Source organism: Pogoniulus pusillus, chromosome 7 (assembly GCF_015220805.1).
Source record: "Pogoniulus pusillus isolate bPogPus1 chromosome 7, bPogPus1.pri, whole genome shotgun sequence".
Lineage (NCBI taxonomy): Eukaryota > Metazoa > Chordata > Aves > Piciformes > Lybiidae > Pogoniulus > Pogoniulus pusillus.
This window is the reverse complement of record NC_087270.1, coordinates 9,932,008-9,955,190: the sequence shown is the minus strand read 5'-3', so window position 1 is coordinate 9,955,190 and position 23,183 is coordinate 9,932,008. Positions and strand designations below refer to the sequence as shown.

Here is a 23,183-nt window from a genome sequence, read left to right as displayed (position 1 = left end):
ACTGTAAGCTATCTCTGGTTGCCGTGTGACAGTCTGTTAGAGTGGTATCAATGACCACGATCTGCTTCCTAAAGGTAGGCTGCATTGGGAGGCTTGTGCAAAGAGCTCTTGGGCGCGTTACAATTTGCTAGCAATTGTGTGCTAACTCCCTCTGTGAATACTGATAGTAAGGCATTAGCACATCTGAAACCCGCGAGTAGTGGTTTAACACAGAGCACTTTCGCCCAATACAGAAGTGAGGGAAAGTAACAAAAAAATGCTCCAGGTTGAGATGAAGAGTTGAGATTAGAAAAGATTACTAGAAATAAGATACTGTAATGCACATTTCCCTTAGCCTACTTTGCAGACAAGCGCAGCAAAAGGAACAAGCAAAGTGGAGAAGTCAGCGACCTACTCCCCAACCCCCAACCCTGCTCCAGTCCAGCAGAAACAAACAACCTGGAAACCAAAAGCAGCAACTGGAACAGGAAGCATCTCATTTACAATCTGAACTTCAAGCCCCATAATACTTTGCTTCAGTCATCCCTTTCGTTTTGAAGCTGGCAGGACAGCATCATGGTATTGGGTATCAGTAGCAGACTCAACCCATAACACTGCCTAAAAGAAGCAAGAGAAGCAGGCATCCTCAAAGGCTAATGGAGAGACCGTGGACTAGTCAACATAAAAAGGCCTGGGCTCTGAACTACCTTCTGGCTCTCTCTGAGACAGATACCAGTTAAGCCTCTGGGAGCTCAGAGCTATGTGAGTTCAGGGACTGGGTTATCCCCGCCCACGGCAGGATGGTTGGAACTACATCATCTTTATGGTCCCTTCCAACCCAAGCCATTCTGTGATTCTATGTATTTCTTTTGTGGTGTACTGAAATAATAACATGGCAGACTGAAAGATCACTGAACTCCTACTTTCTCCACCTTTCCCATTAATTATATTTGAGATGTAAAATGGAATGAGTGTAATTTTATGCATTGGTTTAGTAGGCATTTTGTGGTTTATTTCATAGCTAGAAAAATAAGAGATTAAAAGCATCCAGATATTTCAATTAAAAGTATTCAGATACTTCGATTAAAAGCATTCAGATATTTCAATTAAAAGCATATAATTGATCTTATTACCTAAATTCCTTCAGAATGTACATATTCCTGTCATTTTTGTGTCACTAAGGAGTTATCATAGTCTATTATGTCAAGGTCTGTGCAGGAAGAATTTTGTTTCCTGATTGAAGCCATTACCCTATCAGAACTGCTGTGGACCCTCATGTCACTGTATTGGCTACGTATGCAGCCCAGCTCCCCATCTTAAATGAATGAAGCTGACAGCAAGTGTTCCTGGAGATTCCCTGGCAATTAATATGGTTCTTCAAAGCAGGGTTTCACATCCACATTTCATAAGGCACTAGTCTGTTATTCTCTTTGTTGAAGTGAGAAGTAAGTATCATAAAGCAACAATTCCTGGAACTAGCCTCCAGAAATTAGTCTATATGGATGTGGACAGAATGAAGGGACATTTTACAGTACCTGCTTGGGTTTTTTTTAACCACAATAATACCTTAACGTAATTGCATGGAGCTGGTAGCTCCTGGAATGCATGTTTCCATTCACACAAACACAGAACACTGATTTTAGATTAAGAAGAAGTATGGTATTTATCCTTACAGGAGTCTGAAGTCACCTGCTTTCTTTCAGAAAATAGCTATGAGGCATTCACAATGTCTTATCAATATCTCATCCTGGACAAGCTCTCTCTGGCTAAGTAATTTACTCTTGATACACTTTTAATATTTTGGGCACTGCTGAGATTCCAACAAGGGTGTTAATTAGTGCCAATTGTGAAGCTGGTTTCTGTGCTCCAGCCATCTGTCTTACAGACACTGAATCATTTAATTATTTTAAGGTGTAATTATAGATGTCTCAAATCATTTAAGACCAACCATTCATTAGTTTAAAAAACTAATGTCAGATAGTACACAAGGAGTTTTACCCAGCTAACATGGTTTAAATGAGACACACTAGTAGCAAAGTACAGCCATCACCCTAGCAACCTTATAGTAAAAGTCCAAGAGGAGCAAACCCTTTGCTAAGTGTACCCATAAAATGAAAATCATCAGAAAAAAAACAAATTCAGAGTACCTTTTGTTTTAATTATAATAGTTCCTAAGAATGTTGAAACCTAATTCTGTTCTATGGATTTTATGTGCAATTATTTTGATTGTTCAGATGATATTTATGTAGTAGTGGAACAGTACAGAACTGTATTAACAACACAAGCCATGAGAACATAACTAGATAATGCAAAAACAAACAAAGCAAAACAAGACCAAACAAAATCCAAGCAAACAAAAAACCCAAAGCAAGCAACCAAACCACTACCAACAAAAATTCTAGCAGCAGAAAGTACATTTATTCTTACTATCTTTGTTTTCTTTTGGCCTTTTCCTCTCATCTCTATCCCAAATGGGTAACTTTTACTGCTTAAACACCAATGTCAGAAGTTTTGTCCTATATTAATATAACTGTCAAGGAAACAGGATAATATGCTCCCAAGATGTGATTGTTCTTTTTACATGAGATCGCCAATGCCCATATGTAAGGACCACATATACTTTGCTGCAGGAAGCAAGATTTCAGAGCTGTGATGAACAGCTACTGCAGCTTTCCCCAGGCATTGATTTCTGATTTGCAAACAAAGCAATTAGGAAATGACTACATTTGTTGGAAACAGTAGAGACTGAAGGAAAAAAGAGGCTTAGCTAATTATATAGAGGACAAAATAACATAGCATAGAATAGAATCAGTCAGGGATGGAAGGGACCGCAAGGATCATCTAGTCCCAACACCCCTTGCCATGGGCAGGGACACATCTCAATTTACTTCTTATTTCCATTTGATATCTTACTCCAAAATTTAGCATCCCACCCCAAAATTTAGCTTCTTATCTCCACTTGATATCTTACCCCAAAATTTAGCATCTTATCTTCACTTGATATCTTAACCCAAAATTTAGCATCTTATCTCCATTTTATGTCTCACCCCAAAATGTAACATCTTAACTCCATTTTGTATCTTACCCCAAAAATTAGCATCCCACCCCAACATTTAGCATCTTATCTCCATTTTATATCTCACCCCAAAATTTAGCATCTTATCTTATTTTATATCTTACCCCAATTTAGCATCTTACCCTAAAATTTAGCATCGCCGTCCCTGGAGCTGTTCAAGGCAAGATTGGATGTGGTACTTGGTGCCATGGTCTAGCCTTGAGCTCTGTGGTAAAGGGTTGGACTTGATGATCTGTGAGGTCTCTTCCAACCTTGATGATACTGTGATCCCATCCCAAAATTTAGCATCTTATCTCCATTTCATATCTTACCCCAAAATTTAGCATCTCACCCCAAAATTTAGCATAAGACAATGTGATGTACCAAATTCTCTCTCCTTTTTTATCTGTTGATTGGTGTCACCTTAACCTTTTCAAAACCAGAGGAAAAATAACATGAAAAGAGCTGATATCTCTTGTTAAAATAACAAAAACAGATGTGGCAAAATCTGAGGAAATTCAAAGCCAAACAGAAATGATGCTGTGGGATGCTCTTTAAAGCAATAACAATTTCCTTAAAAGAAAAGCTAGAGTTTAAAAATTTAAACACTGAATAATGTCATACAGTCCACATAATAATTAGCCTATTTCTATGTAAATCACTTTGTAATTTTTAATACCTGCTCAATCCTGGGTACCATTCTTCAGAAAAAAAAAAAAAAAAAAGAAGAATTGCCCTGTAATGTTAGTCCCTGGACTTTGTGTCAGATTTATTCTGTTGAAAGCAATGGACTATTTTATAATATAAAAAGTTAACCCCCCTGTCCCCATAAAAATGGATATTTTCTCATTTGCATAGCACTTTGCCTGAAGCAGATGTGTAGTTTTATATTTCACTGCAGCTCATAGCTGTCTGCAATATTTCGATGCTCTATATTATATATATATATATAAAAAAAATATATACATAACACATTTTTTACTTCATTTCACTGATTAGCATTTGTATACCTTGTCTTACTTAGCTCCTAGTCCCACAGACTACAGAAATACTTCCTGTGGAGTGTTTTCTCTATTTGATGGAAATAAAGGATTGTGTAAATGCTGCTAAAGGTTGCTGTGCACAATGTAAATGAAACTCCCTCAAAGGCAATGGATACAAAGAAGCACTTTCACGAAATGCTTGCTCTTAAATTGAGGCAAACAGCTGGAACAGACTGGATGAACTGTACCTTTTTGTATTCACTGAAGGTAAATGGATTCTAGGATCATGTAGATGGCTGCAGTGCACATGTCTACAGTTACCTGAAGTTAATTTTAAGTGGGAGATTGGCAGGTCAGTGAAAAAGGTGTGCGTTATCCAGTGAAAAAGGTGGGTGTTACCCAGCCAAACAGGACAAAATAAAACAAAACCAAACTTGAAATGGGGATCTAGATCTCAGAAAGTTTGCCTCAGAATGAAGAGAGTCAACAGACCTAAGGTGGGATTCAGGAGTCCAGGGAGCCATCTAAGCCAGCAGACACAGCTGCCTGGAGATGGAAACATGCAAATGGTACCACACAAAGTTAAATCCTTCTGTTTCCAGACATTGTGCTCAGGCCAGCAAGTCACTGCATGTCCATCCCTGGAGAAAAGTTCTGAATGTCCTCTGTGACTTTTCTATACAGATCTGAGTACGAAAACTGAGAAGACTGGAAACTCATTCTCTTGCTTTATACAAAAATCTAAGTATTTGAACTGCAGAACTTTGTCAGTCATCAAGTATCCTGCAAAGTATCATGATTTTTTTTTTGTTTGTTTGTTTCAAATGAACTTTTCAACAGAGAACTTCATGAGTGTTATATAGTTTTATAGATCATGAAAGATCCTGCATGGGCGATGGCCTATTTAGTTTGGTTCTATGGCTTGCACAGTAATAAAAATCCAGACTACAATGGCTCAGCTTGCTTTTCATTGCACAGATATCCATGTTTTTAATGAGAAAGGCAGTCCTAGCCACCAGGCTTTGGAATAATCAGGGCTTGGAAAGTACTAGCACAGAAGTATTCTACAGATCTGAAGCAGTATATTAAATTAATTTTTACTCATCTCAGAAATAGAGTGGAAGTTAACTATGTATTTCCCAGCAGTAAATCCAGGAGGTCTGAATTTTTATACAGATTCCTTCCAGTGATGGTCTGCTCCTTTTTTCACCTGAAGGAACAGGTGTTCAGACCAGTATTTCACTAGGTCTAATATTTGGCACACACACTATGTCCAGGCTTTATCAGTTTCTATTTGGTAATGTTCAGTAAAGACAAAAAACCCCAAACAAACAAAAAAAACCCCCAACCCAAACCTCTTTTGTTTATAAGACTATATTGATAGTAACAATGTTTCATTGTTTCTACACAACAAGGGGACACAGTCTCGAGTTGTGCTGGGCAGGGGTCTAGCCTGGATGTTAGAAGAAGTTCTTTCCCAGAGTGATTTGCTATTGGAATGGGCTGCCCAGAGAGGTAGTGGAGTTGCTGTTCCTGCAGGTGTTCAAGACGAGACTGAAAGAGTGGATTGAGGCACTTAGTGCCATGTCTAGTTGATTGGCGAGGGCTGGGTGCTAGGTTGGACTGGATGATCTTGGAGGTCTCTTCCAAACTGGTTGATTCTATGATTTAAAATAATTCTGACTCCAAATGTCATATGGAGGCAAGGCAGAACTTGCCTGTTTGGTAATCACATTTTGCTTGAACATGCTGCTGTTATTCACAATTGTAAAACAAAAACCCCCTTCCATTTAAAAACAATATTCTACTAATTAAAACTAAGCAAGCTTAAGGACCCAAAGAATGCACTTTAATTAGCTTACGTAGGCTATAGTCAATTTTAAAAAATTGAAATCTCAGTATTGTACTTACCAAGTCTCTTTCAATTAGTTGGGAAACTACACTACTGAAATAATCCCATTTAATCATTTCCAGGTATTAAAAAACCCAAGAAACTTCATAGAACACATCATCCATCTGAATAATTCCTTTGATTACATCTAATTCGTGTTACACATATGTATGCCTATTTTCTATATGGCTTTTACTTCTCTACTCTGGATACACTTGAAAACGAGAGGTAGAAAAAGTCAACCTCCATCTGAATAATTCCTTTGATTACATCTAATTCGTGTTACACATATGTATGCCTATTTTCTATATGGCTTTTACTTCTCTACTCTGGATACACTTGAAAACGAGAGGTAGAAAAAGTCAACCTCCATCTGAATAATTCCTTTGATTACATCTAATTCGTGTTACACATATGTATGCCTATTTTCTATATGGCTTTTACTTCTCTACTCTAGATACCCTTGAAAAAGAGAGGTAGAAAAAGTCAACCTCCAGAATGTTCCAGTTCCCTCCAGAAAACAAGAGGCTGAAGCTACTATCTCTGCTGTGAGAAAATGTTAACTGCCACCTAATCTGGACGGTATCTCCTTGCTACTTTATCAAAGAGAAACAAAGGGGCCTACAAGACCTAAACAGCCACCTCCAATGGCAGCAAAAAAGGTGACAGAATATGGGGTGTGTGACAAAGCCATGGAAAATAGTAAGTAGAGATGCATTAGATGGATGACACTGTCACTACCAATAGGAATTTAGTATTTGCTTGGGTAGTTTTTAAAAGTGGGTTATGTCTCTATAAGTGGTCTGGCAAACTAGCTGTGAAGGTGCTGTTGGGAAAAATATTGAGGATCCAACTATGAGGGTATTTAGGCATTTTTCTAGGTACAGGGAGGGATCAGCTTTAGCGTACTTCAAGGCAGAGATTATCACAATCATGCCTCCCTTCCCCAAAGAGAAGTTCTGGCCTGTCACAGCAGCCTCAGTGAACATATCTCTTGAGTTGCATCTTTGATACATCTAGACCATTGTCACTGGGCAAAGATTCATACTGGATGTCTCTTCTGCATAGCTGCTAGATTATGTTTGCTCAGGATAAATTATGATTTAAAAAGTGAAGATCTGCTAACTGTCAGCCTTAGTGCTGGTATGGTGAAGACTTGGATACTATTACTAGCTTGACAATACAAGCAGCTGCTACTTGCATAAGAAGCTAACACTGTCTAAATCATACTGAATAAAACTTTCACTTCAGTATTTTTACACAAGCTGTTACATGCCATTGTTAACCATTAGTTGTAACAGCACAGTGGATATAGTTCTGGAAATGAATGTCATCATATCCAGAAGAGATAGCATTTGTTGATAACAACTCTTATCATTCTCCTTAGGATCTATGCCTGATGGCTTGATTTTATTAAATAACAGCATTTTGTTTTGATGAAGTCTTCTTTTTATTCAATTTTTCAGCAGAGTGATTTTTTTATTGTGTCCACATCCTACGGAGTGAAAGAGGTGATCTGTAATTTAAATCAAAAACAGTTGTGGGAATGCAAGATGAAATGGAAGACAAATAATGAGCTGCGTACACAGTAAGCAGCCTTGGTTCCCAAAGCTCAGGATGTCTCCCCCATGGGAGAGGAGATAATGGGCCACCTGGCCCAGGGGAAAAACAGGGCTGTACATCATCTGTATTATGTTAAAGCTCTGTTTGTATGATGATATAAGAAGAGGCTCCGTCTGGAATAAGACAATTATGGCAGTTGCATGGAACAAAGAGCTAACTGCATCAATCCAAAAGCAGTCATTGCATTTGCCCATACTACTGGCAATGACACACAGTTGTCAAGATTCACATAGCAGAATGTGAATGCCAGTGGGAAGGATCACCTGTGTGTCTCACTTCATTATTTAAGAGAGAAATCTTAGCCCCAAGTTCAGCTGCTGCCTTTGTAGGTATACTCCTTTTCTATTTCAATGGGAGGAGAATCAATTACACTGAAAATAACTCTCAGTGCCTTTATTTCTAATCAGTTACAACAGGGCAGAATACATATTAAACCTGGATATGCAGATAAAGGAAAATATTAGCACTCCCTGTGTAATTTATTCCTCATGTTTGAACAGCTACATGTACTAGACTACTTTGCTTCAGGCTATTCTATTTTCTTCATTGTTTTGCATTCACACGACTATTCAACATAAAGGCACAGCTTCAAAAGAAAAAAACAAGTTACTCAAGTATTACTTTTTTACATGCAATGAGTAGCAAAATAATTGAAAGTAGAAAATAAACATTAAAAAGTCTCCATTTAGTAGTGTATTCAGAAAGCTTTTTTGGATAATTATGCTTTAATTTGTCAGTCTGAAAACCATGAGTAACTGATAGTTAATGTATGAATGCACATAACAGAATTAGATTCTGTATTTTGGCAATGCATCTATACATGTCTAAACCATCCCACTGTTTGTACTATGAGATGCAGTCTCCAGATCTGAAATAATACTGGCTTAATCTTACTTACTGAAGTTAATGATTTAAAGATGCCTGTGATAAAGAGAAGTACCTTCAATGAGAAAGTAGCTTCAAAAGTATAGCAGAGAAAGAAGAAATAGAGACTGGAACCTTTTTGAAGCCTAACAGAAAACAAAAGGCTGGGAACAAAACCTGTGAAAGTATCCACATGAAGACTGTGGGAGAAATTATAGAGCAGGAGACAGACTGCAAAGAAGCAAAGCTGTCCTCTTCAAAGAAGGGGACCAGGCAGCAGAACCAGTCCATAGAAAAAGACCATTTCAAGGTAGCCCTAAAATCTTTCCAAGCATGAGAAGGAGCAGTTTGTTTGTTTTTTAATAATCAAAATGGGAAGATGTGACTGTAAAATCAGAAAAGTCAAGATATGAATAGAAAAAAATTGTAGAGCGTTATTTAGCTAATTCTTAATATTGTGCTTGCACTTCCAGGTGATGTCTTTATGTTACATTACTGGAAAATGGTATTGGGGAAATAGAATCAAATCTGGGCATTATTGTCTTTATTTGTGATTCCTGAGACTGGAGCAATCATAAACTATCTGTTGTTGGGAATTGTGGTTCTTTATGTTAGGTAATTAAATATATATGAATCTAAATTTGCAAAAGCAGCCCTAGAATTGAGAAGGATAAGTGAATTTCAAAAAAAAGTTGTTTTCTTCCACAGGGAAACATTTCCTGCATTCACTTAGACCAGCACTTCACTTGAAGAGGTTTGCAATGAATCGTAACTTTTAAATAGATAACCATGATGGCAGCATGTGTTAGCAGTAGTGCACATTTGGCATTCACAGTTCTTCATAACTGTGTCATTCATTGGGTGTCTACCATTTCAAAACTGGATTGCTGCTTACAGCATCAAATGTGTGTAATTTTTACGGACTTCATGGTCCAAAAATGATATTCTCTCTTATTGAGGAGAATATTCTTTTCTACTCACATATGCATTTATGTGAAGAGGAAATCCATGCAAACAAAAATATGACAAAGCACACAACATGCTTGAAAACAATCTCTAAAAATCAAGAAATTATGTAAAATAACATCTGATTAAAGCTGTTACCCAGAAATCAGGGCATTTATACGTGTGGGAAATAAAGGCAGTGAAGTATCACACTTATTTAAGTACCCCACCAAGAGTAATTCCATTTCAAACTCAGATTACCAAAAAGTTGCCTCAGCAGTCATAGAATCATAGAATCAACCAGGTTGGAAGAGACCTCCAAGATCATCCAGTCCAACCTAGCACCCAGCCCTAGCCAGTCAACTAGACCATGGCACTAAATGCCTCATCCAGGCTTTTCTTGAACACCTCCAGGGATGGTGACTCGACCACTTCCCTGGGCAGCCCATTCCAATGGTCAGCAGGAGCAGGGAGGTCATTCTGCCCCTGTACTCTGCACTGATCAGACCACACCTCGAGTACTGCATTCAGTTCTGGGCCCCCCAGTTTAGGAAGGACACTGAGAGGCTCGAGCGTGTCCAGAGAAGGGCGACAAGGCTGGTGAGAGGCCTCGAGCACAAGCCCTACGAGGAGAGGCTGAGGGAGCTGGGATTGGTTAGCCTGGAGAAGAGGAGGCTCAGGGGAGACCTTATTGCTGTCTACAACTACCTGAAGGGTGGTTGTGGCCAGGGGGAGGTTGCTCTCTTCTCTCAGGTGGCCAGCTCCAGAACGAGAGGACACAGTCTCAGGCTGCGCCAGGGGAAATTTCGGCTCGAGGTGAGGAGAAAGTTCTTCACTGAGAGAGTCATTGGACACTGGAATGGGCTGCCCGGGGAGGTGGTGGAGTCGCCGTCCCTGGGGCAGTTCAAGGCAAGGTTGGACGTGGCACTTGGTGCCATGGTCTAGCCTTGGGCACTGTGGTAAAGGGTTGGACTTGATGATCTGTGAGGTCTCTTCCAACCTTGGTGATACTGTGAAGATTATTTTACCTGGAATCAATGTCAAATAATGATGTCTCATTTGGTCTTTAATTACCCTCTGAAAGGCAGAGATAGTGGAATTGTCTTCCTCTCATTATTCATACTCCACGGGAGACTAGATTCCTCTTGCTTACTAGACAAGAGTTCTGTATGGACTTTACAACAGATCTGTCAGGCTTTCCTTTCAAATAAGCCTTTCCTACCTCTTCCAGAAAATTCTGTATAATATGCCACATTTAGTTCTTATTATTTTGAACAACTTGTTCAAAAGAAAGCATGATGGAAAACTACTAAACACGCTCTCAATCATGAGATAGGTGCATGATAAGAACTGCCTTGGAAGCATAAAATGTAGATGTATTTTAACTCACTCAAAAACTCCCTGTCTTTATTGTGTTTTATGTACTTCTGACTAGACTCAATTATATTTGTCAATAAAACATGGGAGGAAACTTCATTTTAATTAATCTCTGTATTATTATAAATACAATTAATTAGTGGCAACTGCCTTTCTATTTCAGCATGAAAACATAGAGGATGTTTTATTCATCTTACTGATTAGCACTGCTAATGATGAAGCTGCCCTGGCTATGAAGTTGCTCATTTATAAGAAAAAAGAGAGGATCTTTGTGAAACACTTTAAAGAGGCATCTCTAAAAACATCCTCTACAGTGTGTTTGTTTGTTTGTTTCTTTACAGGAATACAAATACAGATTTTAGTAGGAGAACAGATGCATCTGGTCAGTGTCATAAGCCTACACTGACGGTGGAAATGCATGCTATGGGAAAGAGGGCTCCATAATGGCAGTAGCCCCATGAAAAAGTAGAATTCTCTTAAAAGATTTAATGCAAGGATTTTATCATCCCTCTCACATAAGCTTCTGGGACTCTAACCCTCATCACATGATCTTCTGCATAAAAGATTTACTCAACTGCAGGAAAACGGAAGAGTGCACAATGCTGCAAGTGACTTTAGCAGTGCTGGTGTGAAGCAAGTGGTGACCTTGTTTAAACAATAACAATATAGGCATAACACCTATAACAATTTCAAAAGTAGAAAGATTTATAAGGGCAACATATTTTTTTTTCTAAATTACTACTTTTTAAATCTCTGTAAGTAAACTCATTCAAAAATCAAGTTCCAGTTTTGAGTAATTCACTTACTGCTTTAATGTCAAAATTAGGATGGATTTCTACAGAGCACATAAAATCAGAGAACCAAATCAATCCCACACTGGCAAGCACACAGTCACATGTGAGAGAGAGTCCTCAAAAAGTCCTATACTGCTTTGAAAAGTAATATATCCATTGTGTCATCGATCTCCAGATCAAATCACATCAAATCAAGTCACATGAAATTTGTACCTTTAAATATCATTAGGATAGCAGGTGTTTGACTTTTGAGGTGAAAATGGGGGTTATAGCTCTTGTAGAATGATCTTTAGAATGTCCAAGTATTAAGGGATTTATGAGATCATAGAATCAACCAGGTTGGAAGAGACCTCCAAGATCATCCAGTCCAACCTAGCACCCAGCCCTAGCCAGTCAACTAGACCATGGCACTAAGTGCCTCATCCAGGCTTTTCTTGAACACCTCCAGGGACAGTGACTCCACCACCTCCCTGGGCAGCCCATTCCAATGCCAATCACTCTCTCTGTGAAGAACTTCCTCCTAACATCCAGCCTACACCACTCCTGGCACAACTTGAGACTGTGTTCCCTCGTTTTGTTGCTCCCAGGCAAGCAGCAGACCAACCCTCACCTGGCTACATGTGGTGGTTCTCACAGCAGTTTCTTCATCTACATAACAATATAATACCATTTATATTTGTGCCTCTACAAGTCTAAAGATAAAAAATGTTTTCAATTATTTGTATTATTTTTATCCTTTATTACAGTTACTATCGGAGATTGCAATTGCAAATACAAGCATCCATATGTATGTATGTGCATCTGCATGCCTGTCTTGGAGGTAATTAAGGAATATTCTTGCTGTTCCAGAGGTTATAACATAAAGCACAGAGATTCCTAAACCAAGATGCTTAAGAAGTATTTGGAAGCCTGTACTTTCATTTCTTTGACAACCTATTAACATTCCATATGCTTTACAACTGTAAGAAATCATCACTCAAACCACCGTATTTTCAGAAGTAAACACTCAAACTGCTTTTGCTCTTTTTCTGAGCTCAGAGTAGTGTAGCTTTAAAGAGACTGACAGGATTATCAGTCCTCTAATTTCACTGAATTCATGTCCCTCAACGTTTTCTCTCCCGTTCTATGATTTATATTTTCGTTCACTTCCTCATTTGGCTTTCTGTGTAATCCAGCCCCATTTGACAGTAAAATGACCATTAAACATTCAAGAGACCAAAAAAACCCCAACCCCAAATTTGGCAGGATGAAGGAGTGGATTTTTAAGAAAAAAACACATCCTAGGTAATCATTTGAGAAAGTTTAGCTGGATGCTTTTTCTCCAGAGCATATGATACACATCTAAGAGGGGTGCCTCTCTCCTGAGCTCCTGGAACTTTTAATGCACTCCTCTGCCTTCTAGTCACAGTTAGATTTCCTAAGTTCAATGTCCTGAAAGTTAAATCTCCAGAGAGACTACTCAAAGTACCTCTAATTTGTACAGACAAGCTTGAATTCATTACAGGGTGTAAGAGGAAAGAGTTAGTATGTGTCTGGTCAGAAGCAGACAACAGGCCAAATAGTTGCCAGGTTACCAGAAGATAAAACCTGAGAACTAGAGGATCTTTGAGCTCTCAAGTGATAAATAGAGTCTCCAAGTATCATCCCTGGAATCAGAGGCTGGAATGGGGTGTTGGCTAAACAGTATGTGGAGCCAACAATTACCTTGAAAGGCTCTGCAGAGGGCAGCCAGCTGCAGAGGGAGCTGAAGAATGATGAAGGCTTCCCTCACTGGGGGACCAAAGTCAACAATGTGCATGGGCAGTAGGGAATGTCATCATGTAACAAACTGTGAAATAAAGGAGGAGCTTGGTTCTCCTTGGTTCAGCCTTCTGGGACGTACTGGACACGTCACAGAATTCTGAACCCATCTAAACTGAGACCACAGGTAGGTGAGCTGGAGGGGCACCAGCCTACCACTATGATGGTGCAGTTCCTGATGGGGACACCTACCTTTTGAGACAACAGCTGACCAGCTCTGCTATCTATGCTTCTCAGGAGCTCTGCTGGCCAATGGGATAGGGTAAGTAGAGCCTGCCCTTTGATCAACGGAGCTACTTGGGATTGTTTGTCCTATCTTATTCAGCATTGTAGCATGTGAGCCATAGGTATTGTGGTTTCAGTAACCTTTCTTGTTATGGTTTAAGTGTTTAAGCTATAATAAAATATTCAAACTGCACCCAGAGGCGGATACCCATTGTGTGAGAGCGTTCCCTAGTCCCAAAGAACTCACTGCAACACAGGGCAGAGCAGTAAGACATCCAGAAGGAAGAAGAAAGATGGCACAGTGCAGTCAAGTAACTGCAGGAATCACCTTGAAAATGCAATCATAGCTGTGCTTGCATCCATGAATATATATATATGTCTGTGTGTGTATAAATATATATATGTATATATATATAAATACAGATAGATGCATTCATGTATCTTGTTCAGGATTGTAGCTATACATTTTTTGTAGTGTTTTCTGCTGATTGGTATAATCATTCCCAATTCAAGTCCTAAATTATCTGAATTTTATTTCACTAATACACTGAATCTCATTCACTATATATATATAGAGACACACACACAAACACACACACACACACATATATATATATATATACAGGATTAAGGTCCAAACATCTGTTTATGAATTTCACACTCCAGAGTTGCATATTTAATGTTTAATGTCACAGTATGTAAGTTTTTTTTAGTAAAGCAGGAAAAATGCCTAACCAAGTCAGAAAGATCTTCCCCTTTCTTACAGTAGCTCTGATTTACGCTTGGAATGAACTTTGAGCCCCCCATGATGAGCAGTCACACGCACTTATTTGCAGTCAGTTACACTGCACTACAAGTTCTCCCCCAGGTATCTTTCATTTTCCATGTTATATCTGTCTTCTTCCAATTATTCTGCTTTCTTTCCTGGCCATTAAAAGCAGAATTCTTCCTCTCACCTATGCCTTGATGTTCATTATTAGATCAAAGGAAAAAAATATTATGGCTTTCTGCAAACATAATACCTGGGATATAATTTAGATGGAGATTTAATATTACATGAAGCCATAAGTTCATTCTGCAACACGTTCCACACAATAAAATTAACACCTTTTTCAAAAGAGATGAAAAGTACCAGATCCATCCACTTCAACATTCTTGGTTTTCTGAATAATCACCTTTTTCTTTCCCTTGCCTCTTAATGTTACATTAAAAGAAGCACACAAATCTAGTTGACTGGTCATAATCGTGTTTGAAATCCATTTGAAAATGATTGGCCACTTTAACAATGAGCATGGTTTTTAACAGAGCTTTGTATGCAAGTGAGGTTTAAATGTGCATAGCATGCACTGAGGAATTTTAAATAGAGATTAGCATCATGAGAGATGAAGTAAATAGCCAGCAAATTGATTATGTGAGGCTAAAAACTGTGTGTGATTTAAGCCATGGCCTCGAGCACGCCCTGCTCCAGAAACAGCTTTACTAATTACTTTATCAGAGATTCCTTCAACTCCTGATAATCCAAATTAATGTAAACCAAGAGGAGTTCCTGTCTCAGATACACTGCATTTCTACCAATAGCCTCATTATTGGTTCAAGCAGAGATGTAGTCCAAGAAACTCTGGTTGTCTACAAGTATTTAAAGTTGTGATCTATTGAATATTGAGTAGAACTTTCACTCTCCCCAAAGAAACCACAGATGTGCTGAGAAACGAAAGCCTCTAGGCTGGAGTGGAGATGATTACTGAAGAGGCTCTCACAACTTCAGGTAACAGCAGATTGTCACAATTCAGTCTGCACCTCAAATAAGTGTATGTTTTCTAATATCTTTTCTGTGAATTCCTCTTTCTGATGCATGTTTTCAGATCCCCAACACTCATTTACCAGAGAAACAAAAAGTGTTTATTATCATTAACTGATATCAACATTTTCATCTGAAGGAGGCTGGTAGACAGAATTCCAATAAACAGAAAAGATCTTCAGCCTGCAACAATATCAGCATAGTTTGTGGACTAGGAGAGACATTTAGATCATTGTGCTGTTCTCAAATTGACTGGCAAATTAAGTCCTCTGAAGAACATTTTAGTATGAGAAAAATATATAGCAAAGCAAAGCTTCAGTGGTGCATATAAAAGGAAGAGTTCTGAGGTGAGCCATCCTGTGATTTCCATGTGCCACAACATCCCCTGTAATTTCCTCCCATTCCATACTCATAATTTTTGGTATATTACCTCTGACATTGAGTGTCTGACAGACAAAGAAGGATTCCAGACACCAACCTAGCCACATGCCCCACTTCATAGAATCACAGAATCAAACAGCTTGGAAGAGACATCCAAGATCATCCAGTCCAACCTAGCACCCAGCCCTAGCCAGTCAGCTAGACCATGGCACTAAGTGCCTCAGCCAGGCTTTTCTTGAACACCTATAGGGACAGCGATTCCACCACCTTCCTGGGCAGCCCATTCCAATGCCAATCACTCTCTCTGTCAACAACTTCCTCCTAACATCCAGCCTAGATTTCCCCTGGCACAACCTGAGACTGTGTCCCCTTGTTCTGTTGCTGGTTGTCTGGGAGAAGAGACCAACCCCACCTAGCTATAGCCTCCCTTCAGGTAGCTGTAGACAGCAATGAGATCTCCCCTGAGCCTCCTCTTCTCCAGGCTGCACAACCCCAGCTCCCTCAGCCTCTCCTCATAAGGTTTGTGTTGCAACACACGTAACCACATTTTTGGTAGAACTCAATAGAAAAGGTGCACTCCCTGCTACTGTTTATAAACTACTCAGAAAACCCTGCTAGCAAGAATCCCATGAACACTGAAGGGGCTGTTAACCAACTACCTTGGTACACCACAGTTCCTACAAATGTATTTTCCCAAAAAATGAGACATGGTCTTGAATGGGTCACAACCATTTTAAAACAGTGATCTGTATACATGGTGGTAACGGTTACTGAAGTCAGAATAGCATAAAGAACTTGTAGTGAAAGTAGCAGTGATCTCCCAAAACTAAAAGCCTGCTTCTTTGGAGATGAAGTATGGAAGTACAAAAAGGTCTAGTTGCTTCACTCTTTTAGACAGTGAACTAATTCCTACAATCCAAGTCAACTGCCTTTTTTTCCCCCCTGCAACTGGTAAAATTTTGCTCAGCTAAGAGAAAGGCTTTGGAGAAGAGCATGGAACAAGTTACTTCCACCACTATGCAACAAACGTGATAGAAAGAGAGAAAAAAACCCTTGAGTCACAACTTTGCCTTTATTGATATTGCAAAGGCGTAATACCATCGGCTGTGAAGGTTTGTCTACAAGGTTGGGGTACTAATATCATTAGCTTATTTCATGAAGCAATGATGTGAAGAGAGATAAATTAAAGAAATCTCTCTAATGCATTTATCTCAATGCAAGTAAGCACTGAGATAAAAATAGTCCTCATATCCATGCTGTTTGCTCCCAGTCTGATACCTTGTCTCTGTGGTGCTCTTAAGGGAAATTGAAGTTACAGCAGTCGTTCCCTCCCTCTGATGACTGACTGTCTCCCTGTTTCAGTGACCATAACAAAAATCTATCTTTCCTCTCAGTGTATCTGACAAGCAAGCTGTGAAGAGCTTTGGTGAAACAGATTCCTAGTTTGTAAGGCAATGTAACTGGCAAAAAAAACCCCAAACAAGCAAAAATAGGTTTGTTTCTTTTTTCCCTGCTTTTCAGTGTGCCTTCTCATCTCCTTCAGCTTTGTCAAACATCTTTGAACAACTGCAATACACACAGTATTTAGTTCTTCAGCACCTAAGATATGCAAGAAAAAATGCAGTTCTGACAGTTTATACAGAGCATCATTCCAGCATGGAAAAGATGTGTTCACACAACCAATAAAGCATGATGTCAGATTAATTCCCAAGACAATTTAGAAGTCAGTATTTACACTCCTTAAGAGCGGTATGCTGAGTAAATCGATCTTCTGGATTGATATTTGAAATTACATATACTCTATTACAGTAATATCTTCAGAAGTGCTGATTTAAAGCTACTGGAAAGCTGATTTTCTACTCTGGAGTTAAGCATGAATTTCTGGAAAACCTATGTGTGTCTCCCTTTTTTCTTCTCTGGATTTCACTATACTATGTCTATAAATACCTCAGGGGTGTGTGTCAAGCAGTGGTGCAGAGTAATAAGCCAAGGAACAATGGATGCAAACTTAAACACAGAAGGTTTCACTTGAACGTGAAGAGAAACTTCTTTCCAGTGAGGGTGGCAGAGCACTGGAACAGGCTGCCCAGAGAGGTCGTGAGGTCTCCTTCTCTGGAGACTTCCAAGACCCGTGAGAAGACATTGCTGTTTGGATGACCCTAGGTGATCCTGCTTTGGCAGGGCAGGTGGACTCAATGATCTCTGGAAGTCCTTTTCAATCTCTAACATTCTGTGATTCTGTATTATGGTACAAAAAAAAGAAAGCTTGCTCTTGAAAGGGTTTTTGAAGTGGAAACCAACTTGCAATCCTTTGTTCTTAGTTCCTATCAAAAGGAGAGATTTCTGGAAGCATGATTTTTCTTTCAACTTCAATACAATATTCTAGTGAGACTGTTTCATTTTTCTTTCAGAAAGTGGTTGGAAGACTATGGGAAGAAAATAATTCTGGTTTTCAGATTCTCCAGTAGAGGGATTTGGGGGAAAGTTCAGCAGCAGAAGAAATATTAGAAGTTGGCAGTCGTATTTCAGCTAATCAACATACATAGAGCTACCCCTACAAATGTACGGGAAGTGCTGCCAGCTTCTCTAGAGATATTAGATGAGATAAATGAGATTATTGATATCCTTCATAAAAGGCCAAAAGGCACATTAAAATGTTTGTGTGTGAATGATAACTGTATTTAAAAGGTTCTTGAAATTCTCTTTCAGAGTGTCAGAAAGCAGGCATTAAGTAAACCAGACAGATATTTTAGACTCTTCATGGCAGGAATTAGAAAATACTGCTGGAAATATGATGATTCTGTTAATAAGAGTATATATTGCTTTCAAATCTGCCATGTTCTGAGTAAAGACTTGTACCTTTAATAAATGGTAATGTGAGAACCAGTAGTTTTTCATGGAAGTCATGCTGCTTGCTGACCACAGCTTTTAGGTTTAATATTCTACACAAAAATGCTTCTGCTACAACCATATACTTTCTCTCAGGAGTAGTAGTTCACATTTGAAAAGTCTTTAACACCCACTGAATCTTGAAGAACATCTCAGTAATTAATTAGAGACTTTATATCATTGCTTTGCAGAACTGTGGCAGAGAGAAAAAAAAATATTTGTCCAGGATTTCATAGTTCATAACAGTTAATAAATAGTTTTTTATAAATATTGTTCCTTGCTTACAAGTCTCAAATAAATGTACTCATACCACTAGTACAATCATCACCAATACCAAACAAAACAAAACCAACCCACTGCTGATATCCTAGAATTGACTCTGACAACATCTTCCCATCCTTCCTTCTATTTAGACTACAGTAAACAAGACTTGATTGAATAGTTACTCCTCTTAGTATTGTCATATGCCAATGCAGCAGCAAAAGTGAAACGTAGGGGGAGATCACAGAATCCCAGAACTGCCACAATTGGAAAGGACCTCAGGAATCATCTAGTTCCAGCTACCCTGCCATGGGCATGGACATTTTCCACTAGATTAGGTTGAACAGGACTTAAAATCTTCCAGAGATGGGACTTCCACCACCAAGCTAAGTCAGTAAAAAAATTAGTTTCATTCAACACCAAATCCCCATTACAAAACAAACAACCTCCCCTCCCCAAAACAAAACAAAACCCCAACCAGAGCCATCCATAAAAGCATTAGCCAGCAAAGCCTAACACTCAAGACAACCCTCATTCAACCCTTCCTTTCTTGTTTTGAATAGATTAAATTCATTCCCTTCAGGACACAAATACAGAGTTTCCACAGGGGATATGGTGAAGTACTCTTGCATGCAATATTCTATAGCTTGGGCATTAATAACGGACAATTTCTATATTAATTATTCCCTAGGAACAATGGGAGGAGGGAGGAAAATGTCTAAGCATACATAAGAGAGTTAGAGAGTGTACTGGTACAGTTTATAAGGACTTACAGACATTGCTGTGCTTTGATACCCAAGAAGGCCACTGTGGACACACTGCACCATGTTTTCACTCTGTGACCCAGGAAGCCAGTGGCAGGTATGGATGGGTCAGCTTCCATCTGCCTCAAGTACATGGGAGCGACTGCATCTGTTATGGGAACAACTCTAAATTCTGGTACCAGCTTTTGCAGTTGAGCTATCAGGACGATTCTAGTAACATGGAAGTTAATGACAGACTTACTGATGGCATGTATGAGGACTGATGGGCTCATTGCATGGTCATCAGCACTCCTATTCACATAGAAGAGCGCAATACAAGTGAAAATTGAGGCCTTTCTTAAGTATGTAGTGCCATGGTCTGGCTGATTGGACAGGGCTGGGTGCTAGGTTGGACTGGATGATCTTGGAGGTCTCTTCCAATCTGCTTGATTCTATGGTTCTATTCATGAATAATTTCCTTGAAGATCAGAGAATGGAATTTAAAGTATGACAAAATACACTAGGTTCCTTAGAGGAAGGCTTGCTCCTGGACAGTTTTCTCATGAATGTCCTCACTCATTCTGGAATCTGGCTAAAGTCATGTTAAACCACTTCCAAGAAACATTTAATCATCGTGTAAAAGGCCCTGAAACAGCCTCATAGCAAGAAAGTGGCAACTGACATCACTGTGCAGATGAAGGCACCGTTACTGTGAGGGTCATTTTAACTGTCTAAATAAGCCATCTCCCTGCTTTTTGTGTCTCCTTTGGGAAATTGCATTAAAAGGTGAAGTTGACAGATAGCCCTGCCTCACTTCTCCAGGTAACAAATGCTCTTTTGTTGACCTTCTCATGACCAATGATTCAGGCTTGGCTGCCTATTACACAGGAAACAAATGGGCTGTACTCTATTGAAATTCTACACTTGACAATTTCTGAACTCCTCGAAGTGTAATTTCATACTCTATGCCCTTAGGTTGCTTTTATAAAAACTGTCTGCAAACTGAATTTACTAATTTGCTTCTTTCACAATCCTTTAGGAAATCCCTGAAATGAGAAGTAGATGATAAAGCAGGAAAAGAATGACCGTGAGTCACAGAAAATATCACTATATCACAGGTTCTTAGAGATATAAAAGAGAAATACAGGGAAAAAATCATTTTTATAGTCCTTGGATTTGCCAGAGGAAAATATTGAAGAGAACTTTCTCAGAATAAAGATGCAAGAAAGCTCCCTAGTCCTTTTGCTGGGTATGTAATGCCTCTGATTACAGAGGCATACAGAAAGACTCTAGATCTATCAGGCAACAGCTCGCTGCACAAGAGCAAAGGCTTTTATTTTCCTGAAATTGCCTACAAGTAATCTACTAACAGTGTACATTAAATATCATCACTGAGGAATAAAATGCTCTCTAAAAAGAACTTCTGCCACAAGATGAGCCCAATTCAGAAACAAATAATTTCAACAACCATTAGAAAAAAACAATGGCAATGTACTTTTAAATTTATGGGCAAGCAGTTATTGATATAGGTAATGTTGGAGTTCATGTTTTAAATTAGACTCCAAGGCTGGAGAAGGGCCTGGAACACAAACCCTATGAGGAGAGGCTGAGGGAGCTGAGGGTGTGCAGCCTGGAGAAGAGGAGGCTCAGGGGGACATCATTGCTGTCGACAACTACCTGAAGGGAGGCTGTAGCCAGGTGGGGGTTGGCACAGTTACCAGGTAAACCACTCCAGTTAACTGGGGATCAAAGGCATAGCTATAGAACTTCTTGCACTAAATTAGAATTGCTAGTGGAAAACCAAGCCAAACAAAACTAAAACAATCCCCCTCTAGTGGCTTGCTGATTCCAAACACACAGTGGTGGTCAGTGACTATGTCTAGGTGGAGACAAGTGGTGAGTGGTGTTCCTCAGGAATCTGTCCTGGGACTAGTGTTTAACATCTTTGTTGGCAACATGGACGGTGGAATTGAGGCACTCAGCAAGTTTGCTGACAGTACCAAGCTGTGTGGAGCAGTCAACAGGCTGCATATTCTATTCATAACTCATGAAATTTAACAAAGTGCAAAGTCCTGCATCTAGGTGAGGGTCATCCCAGGAACAAATACAGGTTGGGGAGAGAATGTAGAACAGTCCTGAGAAGAAGGATTGAGGGTGCTGATTGGTGAGAAGCAAAAAATGAACCATCAATGTGTGCTTGCAGCCCCGAAAGACAGCTGTATCCTGGGCTGCACGGAAAGAAGCACAGCAAGCAGGTTGAGATGTCACTTGGAGTAATGCATCCAGCTGAATAGCAGCTTCAAAATTTGACTCCTCACATGTCATCAGTCAGTAGAGGCCAAACAACATTCCCATTCCCAGCAGGTGCTTCTGATGTGGTAACCTTGCTTTGGAGATGGAAGACACTTTAGCTTTACGGAAGGACCATAGAGTACTAGATAGTCTCAAAGCCAGGGAACAGCTTCAGAAACTGCCTTCTGGCACATTTTAATGTGATAATATAGCAGGAATCAGAGGTAAGAACAACTCTGAGGAAATACAGGATGGAAAAGGGAAAGTGTTGGGAACCATTCTTCTCTTTGCTAGACATCCTTAACTAGAGAACAAAGGCAATAGAATGAAAACTTCGATGATATGCACTGTCAATCTTTTAACACAGCTTTTAGCCTCCATGTTTGCTACTTCAGACTTTAAAGTTGACTGGCCAGCTTCCTTTCCTTTCAAAGCTAAAAGGATTAGAGAATCAGCAGTGAAATCATGCAAAACAGATGCATCTCTTTTGTAATCGAGAGCAGTTCCATCTTGGATTTTTACATCAAGATGGTCATCTTAAGATTCACTCAGATATCTGCTGGAGCCCAGAGAAGAGGAAAAATGTAATCTCCATAAAACTGCTGCATAATTAAAAAAGTCACAACAGTTTTCAACACTTCAGAATTGTTCTGTAATGACTGCATCTCAGCAGAACACAATATCTTAAGCAAGGCTTGAGAAAAGGAATGCAATTTTATAGCTGCAAGTACTCTGGACAAATCCTTCTTGATGTCGATATTCTCTATGTGTTCAGAGGGACAAGACCTGGGCATTGCTCTGTGGGAGCTCTGCCTGTGAGATCTGACCTGTCAACAAAATGGGAAATGACAGCAGCAAACACACTGCCCCTTTGGCAGGTAATGCTGATGCTTTTGATAGCCAGTGACAAGCCACAGTACTTCTTAGTCAAGTGAGCACATCCATCCAAGCAACCACAGAAAAACAACTAGACAGATGGGTCACTGCTGCTCTCTGAACCCCTGGTCTATGACTGGCAGCACAGACTTCAGGAAACAGCCAGCTTACAGGTATAACTTGCTTAAAATCTAACCTCTTCTTCCACTTACTGGATTTAAGAAGATTCCATTGCAACCAAGCTGCTTTAGAATTGCAATACACTATGATATTCTCCTGATATCCTAATATATCATGCAGCTTAGTGTGGATAATTATATGTGATCCCAAAGTATGGCAAATTTAAAAGTGGATTAGCAGTGCTGCTAGTTCATCAAGACACTATATGGAGAAAAAGAAAAGCATTA

General features: G+C 39.4%; 1 protein-coding gene across 1 annotated transcript in view; it reads right to left on the bottom strand.

The window, feature by feature from the left end:
• The window catches only part of CSMD1 (CUB and Sushi multiple domains 1), a 1,024,926-nt gene that overhangs the window by 541,615 nt on the left and 460,128 nt on the right, over nucleotides 1–23,183 (bottom strand). The window lies entirely within an intron of this gene.